This window comes from Cylas formicarius, unplaced genomic scaffold (assembly GCF_029955315.1).
Source record: "Cylas formicarius isolate icCylForm1 unplaced genomic scaffold, icCylForm1.1 PGA_scaffold_4__25_contigs__length_36172078, whole genome shotgun sequence".
Lineage (NCBI taxonomy): Eukaryota > Metazoa > Arthropoda > Insecta > Coleoptera > Brentidae > Cylas > Cylas formicarius.
The window spans coordinates 34,081,105-34,093,644 of record NW_026844334.1 but is presented as its reverse complement, the minus strand read 5'-3'; the positions used below and the strand labels follow the sequence as shown (position 1 = coordinate 34,093,644).

General features: G+C 30.2%; 1 protein-coding gene across 2 annotated transcripts in view; it reads right to left on the bottom strand.

Moving 5' to 3' along the window:
* The window catches only part of LOC132701561 (sushi, von Willebrand factor type A, EGF and pentraxin domain-containing protein 1), a 106,744-nt gene extending 101,829 nt beyond the window's left edge, over nt 1–4,915 (bottom strand). For both annotated transcript variants that reach the window (XM_060669604.1, XM_060669605.1), the window contains exon 1: nt 4,727–4,915. The gene's annotated coding sequence lies outside the window, so the exon portion shown is untranslated. The remainder of the gene's footprint in view (nt 1–4,726) is intronic.
* Nucleotides 4,916–12,540: the final 7,625 nt, after the last annotated feature.

Sequence of the window (12,540 nt, the reverse complement as noted above, 5' to 3'; positions counted from 1 at the left end):
TAGTTACTTTTTTTATCGCACATATCTATAATTCTGGGTTTCGGAGATATAGCCACATTGCTCGCTTATTGGCCCACCTTGTATATGTGCTCAGAGACGGCATTGTTAAAATTGTCAAACGAATTATATCTTAGCTTTTTAGATTAAAGTAAACAAAAAATATCTGCACGTCCATTTTCCGTTTTTACGATTTTAATGTCACTAATTCGACGTACATAATAAAGACAAATAAATAGAAAGTCAAGGTTGACGTTATGGCAGTGGAACGCACAGTTATAGACACTTTTCAAGCTTATATAATTAACGCGAACGTTATAATTGGTCAAAAATGATACTGGTTTCGAATAATCAGAGAAAGAAATTAGGTTTAGGACGCGTATTGAAAATGTTGGAACAAGAATTAAAAATATACGACTGACATTGAAATTAAATAATTTTTGATTAGTGGCTGTCTTATAGAGCATATGCAGCGCAAATACAGGGTGTATTTAAAGAATAATCTAAGACGATGTGCGGCACTAAATTTATATATTTTTCGGATAAAGCAATTCAAAAAATATTTTTCTTAGATTTCAACTTTATATATAAGGCAAAAAATAAAAACGGAATAGGAAAATGCAAATAATCACAACCCGGCTGCACACTTTGCCAAAAAAAAATGTCATTTTTGTTTATACATATTTATACTTATAAATCACCGAAGAATCACCTCTCGCGGAAGGAAATAAATCTTATAGAGGTTCGTCTTTCAACTTTATCATATGATAAAGCGTAACACACATAATTTAATCACATTAAACATTTAATACGAATAATTGTTTGACAGTTTTGTTTAAAAAATATTCCTTTTAATAAATCTACTGGGACCGACTAGGTTTAAGTGTATAGGTAATAGGTAACAATTAACCATTGATTAAATACTTTTTTCTCTCGAGTTTTTAAATATTTAATTTATTTCCAATGCAAAAAATAGCAATCCAACAGGACAAAAAACATAAACAACTCGCACAAAACGAATAAAAGGGAAAAGTTTGTTGCGCATTTTCCTTTTTGTGAAAGATATTGACTGTGTTCTCTCTATATTTATAAAACGATTTGATTTATCATTTATGTTTATATACTCTATATACATGCTTAATAATTTTGGCTAAGGTGTTTTTAAAAACACTCTCTAATGGCGGACAAGAATGTATGTAATAGGGGTTTGTTTTGTGGCTGACTGTTGATCTCTCCAACGTTGTTTTACGAACTTTTATCATTTGTTAAACCCTAAGCAGCATAATCTAGTAACATAAAATATTTAGTAAATATTTTATCCACTGTGTGTAAATGTTACTCTGTAAATCTTACTAATTTTACCAAAGTAGGCTAGAATATCTGTACCTGAGTTTTACGCAGCGATTTTAAATTTTGGGTCACTACAATTTTTTTTGCATTTTTCAATTTCAAATAAGCGGCATTTTAAATGAAACGCATTCTTACTTGTCGGACAGCAAATAGCAAATTTAATGTAATGAAATAATATTTTTGTAACTATTATATAAGTTTTTCCGAATAATACTCTAGTGTGAACAAAAGTTGTTTGGAACCGTTATTTTTTTTTTAACAACAAAACCTTAAAAACCGTTAAAAAAAACCCTATGAAGGTAAAACTCAGACCATGGAATCCATTTCCGGTATACCAGAAGCAAATCAGATTTTTTAGACATTTGTAAATTATTAGTTTTTATGATTTCAAGTTTCGATAACCAGGTAAAAATGTACAAACTTTCGTAATTTGCATTCATGCTGATGCGCAGTAGCAAAGCCTTTATGGAATATTATAATTTCAAACCGGAAGTGGTCTGAACTAAGTTTCTCAAAGTTCAAATCGTTACATCAAGGCATTTCTTGTGTCACTCGGTATAAATTTCGTGATTTCCAATCACTCAAAAAATCGCATTTTGATATTTGCTCAGTCATTTAAAATACATTCTGCATAGGCGAAATGGAATGTCGATAGTAGAGGTTCGTCTTCTTGCCTAGTGTTGATGTCTCCAACGTTGTTACAAACCTTTATCATATGATAATTAACATAGTCTAATCACATTGAACACTTAATAAATATAATTGTTTGTAGTGACAGTTTCGTTTAATAAATATTTTATCCACTATGTGGTACGTATGCATTGTTATTCTCACAAACATGACTTGGAATGCAACAGCAACCGCACCTTAAATTGCTTGAAACTTTCTTATTTGAGGTTATTTTATACCAGTCCTAGCTAAATAATGTCGAATAATTAAGGAACTTCTAAGTAGTATCGAGAATATTTTGTTTTGGAATTTTTGAGTTGGAACTCGTATGGGGATAAGTGTGCATATTTACAAAACAATTGACAATCTGTTATACCGCAATTGTATTACGTTGAAAGACGATTAGGAAAAAACACGTTGCTTCTTTCGTTTGTTAAACATAATAGCACAAGACAAAGAAATATTCAGTTGCTATGAAGAGTGATCAATTCCGAGTTACCACCCAGCAACAAATAATTTAGCCAGCACCTTGAATTGCAAAAGCAAAAGATCTTGAATTTAGCCCACGGAGACGCCGAACCTTTTATCCTTTATCTTTTGTTTCCGAATGCAAGGTTAAAGTCGCCCAAAAAAAATCCACGATAAATATTTCCGAATGAGATGCAGGAGCACGTAGATTACCAGGCTCCAAATATAAATCACAACTAAATAGCATGGAATCCGGATTTCTTGGGATTGCAGGTAATTCGAAGGATTATTACCCGGCCCGTAAAATTTGGCATCCCAATGAATATTTCGTATTATTGCTACAATAAACAATTATTATCGGAATGTTTATATTACGCTTCACTTACGAGGTCTTAAAGTCACTGTAAATAAAAAGGTGATGTAAAATGTTCGGATGTTTACTAGCCAAAAATTAAACCCTCTCTTATGCGACTTCCGTCGATTCTTATTCCCAACGAAGTGAGTCGAGTGTGAAAGTGTTTAGGAGAGTTCCGTAATATTTGAAGCATTAGATTGAAATCTCAATTTTTATTGGACGCGGAAAATCTTTGTCAATACTCAAGAGTAAGGTATATACCGAGCGTTGATCCAATAGTCACTTCAGAGAGTGCGGCAAACATGAACCTATGCGTTACGTTATATTATGCTTTCTGACAAAATCGAAATTGAGTGTTTTATTGCAACCTAATTAGACTTTTGACTTTTAAAATTTTATTTTGCTGCTCCTAATCTTTCTTAAATTTGCGTGTCATATTATTTTTGCACTTAGAGGTCTGTTTTTTAGTCTTTAGTTGTTACTTTGGATTAATGTGTTGTAATGTAGGACTAGGAAATATTTGTGTATGGTTGCTTCCGTGAGAAATCCTAAGACATATTCAAAATGGCATTTTTCTATAATGCCGTTATTGATTTCAAGCCTGGGACCCTTAAGACCCCGGGCGAAATCATTTGTTGGTTAAAGTTGGTCGCAGATGTACAAACTATCTTGCATACCCGTCGCGCTTTATAACTAGCCAATTTTTTTCAAACCATATTTTAAGCACAACGTTGGTTCCAATGTTCACTGACATTAACAGTAATTCTCAAATCAGTGTTTGCAAAAATTGAACCGCGGGTACCAAAATTTATATACTCTGCAATGTTGCTTTTAATTTATTAACAAAACTGCAATAGTTATTTAACTTTGTGATAAGATAAAAGAGGTGAAGATAACATAATTGTTAAAATCAATAGAGACAATTCAGTATACACCAAAATAGAGCCGTCTGCTTTGAGATTGATCGACTTAAGATTTAGGTCGCTGAGACTATACAACAGAGGTCCAACTACATAGTACGTCAAAGTTTATGTAGCGTTTTCGGTCATATAAATGTGTCTTACCAGGCTGTAGAAAACATTCCTAACCATTTTAATCAATTTTTTTGAAACAATCACTTTTTTTTTAGTCAATGAACTATTTCTTTTTCCAAATGTACTTTATTCGTTAAAATACAACTCGAAAATCATTAGTTAATGTAATGGATATTGATGATCGATAACATTGAAATGTTGAAATATGCCTGTAACATTTCATGTATTTTATATCGCTTGAAGTAAAAAGGGGAATAATTTGGATTAAATTATTGTGGAAATATTCTAAAATTGAGCACATCTCTAACTATACTTACGTCAGATGGGTGTCTTGAGTTTAATTTTGGCTCTTTTAGGATGTTTAATAGCTCTTCTGCATTAGTTAATCGCATAGAAATGAAAATATTATTCTTGATCTCATTGACAGTAAAAGATTTATTTAGTTGTACAACTTGATACACCAACCTGAGAAAAATAATCGTTTAAATTTTTGCATTTTATATTTTATTTAACGGCCTTTAAAATTTTATCGTGATCCTTTAAATTGCTTTTTCTACTACAAAAAAAAATTTACAGAAATGACAGCGAGCTTTAAAAAAATATGACGATTTTTGTAGAAATCTAACAATATAATAATTATACGTATGTTTCAAAATAAGTTTATAGCTGTACGTTTTTCTTAGAGGGCCTTTTTCTTCTGACCAACCGATTTTCTCCAATTTAATTATGTATTCTTATCATTTTTAATATCATAAACAAATCTATATAGATGTGTCACGGCGCAGCGGAATATATTAAAAGCAACATTCTTCTGATGACCTTTTCGTCTCAGGTAACCATCACATAGACTCACCTGTTTTATTTCCTAAATCTACTAGACGAAAACCTGAACTAGGGTCGCATACAGTGCGCGGATTTCCACTAATGAACACCGAAATCCCTTCAGAAAAGTGGTAATTAACATACACTAGGAACTAACGGTATAAATTTAACACCCAACATTCACCGCGCGTTCTTCTATCTTCGACCGACGACCGGCGAACGCAGCGCTACAACTCAGAACTAAAGGAGGTTCAGGTGAATTCTTAACAATCAAGGTAGGCACAGGTAAGTAAGTGGGAGGAAATAAGTTTTGAGCGCATCGACACCCCGGTACAGGATGTCATGTCAGAAACGTACTACATAATTTCGCGATACCGTATGCTTTTTCTTAAACGGTGCTAAAATATGTAGCATATGTTTCCATAATTTACTAAATGGCAACATTGAGAGCATGACTATTTATCTTTAATAGGAAAAAACATTGTGAAAATATTAAAAAACTAAAACTTGTATCACAAGATTTGAACAGGGCGACGAAAAAGGCATACCAATGTGGTTTTTTATTATCATATTTTGATTTGGAATTCATAAACCAAACTATTGCATAAATCATTAATGAAAATTAGAACTTCTATAGCATTTAACTCTCAGATACTTAATTAAAGCGTACAACGTGTGCCAAATAAAACGACCCACTATACGATCTGCAAACCTATAGGAGATACGAAAAAAGTTTCGTACAAAAGTTTTTTGGACTCTCCTGAAGATTTAAAATATTATAATTTTGTTGATACAGGGTGTCCACCGACATGAACTTTGTTGTTTTAAATCGATAATATTTCGATATTTTTAGAATCCTTGGTTAAAATAAAGATCACTTTCTTAAGAAATTCATTGTCGAATTTTGCATAGTTTAGGCAGAAATTGAGATTATGTGTTTTTTTTTTCTATATTTTGATTGCACCATATAAAATTATGTTGTGACGCTACTGATCCAGATATTGCAACGGAAATTTAACCACAGACTAAGGAGATGATGCAATACTCAATCAGTTTGACAGATGCGCCTCAGATTTTCAAATGGAACACACTATTTTTTTTTCAGATATAAATTTTAGGACAAAAAATAAGGTAAGTATGTAAATTATCTTATATCTAAATTTTACTTAGCACTACACCCGTATAATTTCCTGTTGAATTTAAAGCTGCCCACATTAGGTCACTTTTTGGCAAGATTAGGTATTTTTTAAATAGCAAAGATACTAAACTACTTCTTTTAAGGATATAATACTCCAGATATACGAATGAAACCTATTGCTAACCATATAGGGTGTCCATTAATACGTGGAAATTTTGAAAAAAATCGACTCTATACTACACACTTTAACATATTTAATAAAACCTCAGAATTCATATTTAAAGAAACGTTTAATAGTTAACTATCTAGCTTGATTGAAAATACCTAATAACAAAAATAAATAATTAATGTTTATAAGCTAATTGAACAAGGTAACAAATTTGAATGAATAAATCAATAAAACAAAAAAAAAACAGAAACGAATAACTAAAAAACAAGTTAAATATGGTGATACTGTAATATATTTTCAATATATTGTCGATCCTCTGTATAATCTGAGGCGCATCTGCCAAACAATTGAGTAATGCATCATCTCCTTAGTCCGTGGTTAAATTTTCGTTGCAATACCTGTACCAGTAGCGTCATAGCACAATTTTATATGGGGCCATCAAAATATGAAACATAACACATAATATGAACACATAACCTCAATTTCTGCCTAAACTGTGCAAAATTTCAATAGGCATTTCTTAAGAAAGTGACCTTTATTTTAACCAAGGATTCCAACAACAAAATTTCGAAATATACGAGGTGTTCCACTTAAAATAACACCCTGTATCAACAAAATTATGATTTTTTAAATCTTCAGGAGAGTCCAAGAAACTTTTCTACGAAACTTTTTTTCATATCGCCTATGTGTAAATAAAAAACATAAGTTATGATTCTTTTTCTTTGACCTAACACGGCGTTTTAAAGGTATGATATGATGTAACACTTTCATGGGTACACCTAAAAAGAGATCTTATAGGGTTAGGTTATGCTAAACGCATAAATAATGTAAGACATAAAAATCGGTTTTAAATGCTGCACTAACTTATCAGCTATGATTTATATAGGTAGTTGGATACAATGTTAAACACACACACACTTTCATCACAATTGAATAATTTGGTTTTCAATGTACAAATAATAATTGGTGTAATAGATGTCTATAACATGAAGACTAAAATTTTTGTCATTATGGATCATTGGATGTTAGATACAAGACTATATAAAACACAGGTTGCTAACAGTGTTGAGTATAAGATATTAAATGTAGTTTCCATTATACTCAAAAAATTGTCAACCGTGGAAACGTATTGTAACTCAACTGTAAACTGTACCACTTGCTGGGTTTAAAGTTAAAACTGATATATTTTTAAGTTGCACATGATAAAAATGTAGGAAGAGAGTCGTATTGTGAAGAGCAACTTTTGTAAAAAAATTATTTATTTTCATATTATCCTTACTTTTATAAAAGTTTTCATTTATTATTCAAATAAACTACCTGTAGTAACACTGCTGTCATATTTCTAACGTTCACCAAACTCGTCTTTCTATTGTATGCAAAGTAGTGTGACCCTAATTTGAAATTTACATTTTACAGCTTTCTTGAATAAGTAATAAGTAAGTCAACCCGCCTTACCATTTCATTAATCTTAGGTTCGCCATAACGTAAGAACCTTTTTATAAATCCTACGAGGAATTCATTACAGCTAAAGCTGCAAATTTTAAGAACTCTGCGGGACACGATTTAATTTCTTATTAATTCCTGAAACTAATACTGGCAGCTGTAGCTGACGAACTTATTGCTTTGTTCAACAAATCCATCTTGTCAGAAATTTTTTCCTGACTGCTTAAAACTATCGCACGTGGTTCCAATTTTTAAAGGTAAACGGTAGGATCTAGAAAATTACAGAACAGTCTCGCTTCTATCGGCTGTAAGTGAGCTTCTTGAAACACTTGTATTGAGTTGGCTTTTTTAACCTCAAGTAAAATTTTAAGTAAAAGCCAGCATGGTTTCCTTATTAATTAATCAACTACTACTGCAATATTTGAGGTGGTTTCCAGAGTGATTTTAGTGAATTTAGATAATAAAAATCGACTTTTGGAATGACCTGTGATATAAGTAAAGTTTTTGACAGCGTTTCCTTCTCGGTACTTTTAATTACAATTATTATAGGTCAGAATGGGATGAGGTTCAATGTGCTTCAAAGATTCTAAAATGGACCTTTTTGCTGAAACACCCTTTTCATTCTCCAAGATGAGTCACTAATAGGTCTAAAAAATATAATAAATAGTTGTCTCAGAAATGTACAAGTGTGGAGTTTAGCAAACAAAATAAAAAATAAATTCGATATAAAAAAAATTATAAATTTTGACGATGGTTTCAACCAGAAAAAAACATTTTCTAATGGTGTTGGAGTAGCTTAAAACTCTAAATGTTTGGAGATTTACTTAGACTAATCTCTATAATGGAAAGCTGGTTATTATCTAAGACCATTAACTACCACGGGAGTTGGGCGTGATGTGCTAAGAGTTGTTTTTCGAAATAATTTTTGGGGTACTGGAGTTGGGCGGTAGTCGCTTTTTTCCTACAGTGGAGGTATTAGAATAATATTAAGGCTGCACATAACTGAATCATATAAACATTTCGTTTGGTTTAAAAGTTCTTACATTACTGCTATTGTTGCTCGATTGCGAGACAGCAGAGCAGCTTGATTACATTGCCATTAAACTCTACCACGAGTTATGAAAGAAATGCTTATTATGTGGGTGCTAAACTATACAGGGTGTCCAAAGAGTGTGTCAAAATATTTTACCTCGTTTATTACTAAAGAAAAATGTTAAATATGGAAGTAATAGAAAATTATTTTCAAATATATAGGGCGACTCATAGATTTGTGAACACCCTGACTAATATGGGAATTCCCTTTTATACTCAATTAATGTTATGGGCTATACTGAGTATTTTCAGATTTATGTTCGGATTTATTTTCGTCAAAAGTTTTTGACTCCGTTTCCGTCCTCTGTTATTTCATTATTCCAAACAATTTTTTGAAGTCACAGTCATTCATCCGATACTTGTCTTGAAGTTAGTTTATATCATTTATACAGGGTGGGTCAATATGAAAAATTTTATTTTAATGAAAAAATCAAGTGGAACACCCAGTATAATATACTCCCATTAATTACATCTTTATTGAGTATTCCTTATATCTAAACTTAGTATTTTTTGAGATATTCGCATTTTTACAAACAAAATACTGATAATTTTCAAACCATGCGGAAATATCATAATAAATTGAGAACAAAATAAATATTACCTTAACGTGGAACGTCTACAGAGACGAATTAAGTATAAATCTTTCAGACAATATCGCCATTTTGGAAACACAACACACAGTATTTAACGCCGGGTATAATATTAAAAATGCAATTTTAATATGGCTAATATCTTTAGAAAAAAGAAATTAGAAACGAAAAAAAAACTGCAAAACAAAAAAGAACTGTTTACTTCAGTTTCACTTTATTTATTGCTCGAAATGCCTCCCCCCTGACTTCGATACATGCTCTACCATTTCATGACTAACACTTTGAAAGACTTCTTTCATTCTCAGTTTCATGTCCTCTTTTGTTGTGGGGAAGCTTTATTTACCCCTGATAACCTAAGAGATCTAGGTGGCCATCTAATCGGACCACCTCTTTGTATCCACCGTTGAGAAACTAAATTATTTAAGTAGTAACTTGATGATCATGGTGCGCAAGAGCTCCATCATAAGGAAACCACATTCTCTGCCCTACTTCATTTAAAATAATTCTTAACATATTTACCGTATTTTCAAATAAATGAAGCCCTACAAAATTGTTTTCTACTATAACACCTCAAACATTTAAAGTCCACTTTTCCTGAATGTGTGTCGTCATAAAATGTTTGCATATAAATATAAATTATCCTTATTCACACAGCCGTTTTTATAGGTCTATTTATCCGTAAATAACACATCTTGCTGAAAAAATCTTTCTTGTGTCCATTCACAAAAAAGAGGATGATTTTTTCTCAAAATATTATTCACAGAATTTTTAGAAATTATTAAATCTTCGGACATTTGTCGTATACTTGTGGGTTTTCTGTGATATTCAGTAATACTTGAAATTCTTAGTTCTTTACACAAACAAAACTTCCAGTTTCACAAAATTAAAAATTTAGCTATTTAATTTTGTTTTTCATGCGTTATTGCGATATTTTTCAAAATTTTACAAATTTTCGGAAATTTCTTAGTAAAAATAGGTATACCTCAAAAAATCCTATGCTTAATAAAATTGAAAGAGCAATAATAAGAATAAGCAATGGAAGTATAATATACAGGGTGTCCCATGCATAAACAATTCGAACAAACTTCAAAACAAGTATATTATAAATGACCAATATTTTATAAAATTGTTGGCATAATAAAATTATAGCTGTCGTAAATGGCGTCAAAAAAACAAATATATAAATCCTTTTTATAGATATTTTTAAATTTTAAAACAAGGCGTTGAAGTACCAAATATACTTTAAATTTTTTACTACATTAATAGATTTTGTATGCAAATTCGCCTTAATTTTAGCTGCTTTGTATCTCTTTTAATTGCATTCTTATCGAAAGTTAGTGAATTCCAAATTCAAGTAAAACTTTTTTATATAGAAACTTAAACTTATTGTAGGAAAATTAATTCAAATTTTTGAAAAAGAAACTATATATAACTATATATAGTTATATATAGTTATATATAACCATATAAAACCAAATAACAAGTAATTTTTTTTTCCGGATTAGTAAATTTTTCTAACTAAAATGGTAATTTCTAATATATCCTGGAAAAGGTATTCGAAGATTCTATTGAAGACTATAAACATTCAATATAATGAAGGAACGATACGTCATACAGAATTTTGAACTTTGCAAAAAGACAAAAATGTCCATTTTTTTATAGATTTTTTAGTAGAATAATAGGGTTGGTACCCCGTTGTTCCCTAATTTGAGCTGTCTTGATAATTACTGAAAGCCAAAAATTTGTGTAAAACTTTTATATGTACTTATAATTATCGATACATATGCAGCCTGTGGATTTTTTCTATTAATAAGTTATTTTAAGTTTATTTTGGTATTTAGTTATATTCTTTAAAATTTCATTTTTTTAACTGCATTGGTAACTAAAATTTTATTTCTTGATTCGACAAAAGTTTAAAAATGTTCAACGCAAAAAAAAAAAAAAAAAAATATATATATATATATATATATATATATATATATATATATATATATATATATATATATATATATATATATATATATATATATATATATGTTTAATGATATGCTAGAAGTTACTATTGTAATTCAAAAAAGGTTAAATATTTACAGACCAAAACGGACTATAATAAATTGTTTTTGACAGAATTTCCAGAATTTATATTACTTATTATCTTATTTTAAATGATAGGTTTCTGTTTTTTTTTTCCATAACTGTTTTGCTCAAATTTTGCTCTCATTTGGCTTAGTTGCGTAGTAACCCTATAAATCTACCTAAAAAGTGAAGTTATCTTTGGTGCATCAACACTTTATTTTAAAATAAATAAATAAATAAATAAATTATATATATATATATGTATATATATATATATATATATATATATATATATATATATATATATATATATATATATATATATATATATATATATATATATATATATATATATATATATATATATATATATATATAACTAACCAAAACACTTCGAACACTGTTCGAGTGTTTTCGGAGCGCGAGCATTGAAGATGCCATGTGAGATTTTGGCGAAACGTCTGCAGGATTCCAGTCGGGTGCAGGATTTGCAGGATTCCAGTCGGATGCAGGATTCCAGTCGGAGTTCAACGAGCGAACGGATGATATCCCGGAATATAGTGTCATCACATTTTTCCATCCGTGAATCAATACGTAACTTCACTTTTTAGGTAGATTTATAGGGTTACTACGCAACTAAGCCAAATGAGAACAAAATTTGAGCAAAACAGTTATGGAAAAAAAAACAGAAACCTATCTTTTAAAATAAGATAATAAGTAATATAAATTCTGGAAATTCTGTCAAAAACAATTTATTATAGTCCGTTTTGGTCTGTAAATATTTTCTGTAATATTTAACCTTTTTTGAATTACAATAGTAACTTCTAGCATATCATTAAACATGTATTCCAAGAGGTCAGTTTTGACTACAAAAGTTTGCTGATGGTTGCTCTAATTTGTGTCTTGTATTGACAATTTGTGGAAGCAGAAATTTAAGCGAAATGTCGGTGTTGTTTCATGATTAAAAAATATGTGAATAAAGGAGAGTGATATCTCTAATTCCAGTTAAAATCAATGATCAAATAAAATATAAAAATTATGCCCAACATGAACTTGTCAAATATTTTTTTCATTCATTGTAACTATGGAACCAAGTCTAACAAATAATTGTGTTATATGAAAATGCACTTAAATTTCTATTCTTATCTTAAGCCCGTTTTAAGGTTTGTGTTCTTTTTTGATAAACGTTTTAGTACCAGAAGAAAACAACATTAAAACTGACCATGCCATTAAAATTCTTGTTGACATTCTTTTAGCGACTGGGTGTTTACTGATTTAATCCATATATGTTGTGGTATTTTTTATCTCTCAGCATAGAAACTCGACACCCTGTTAGT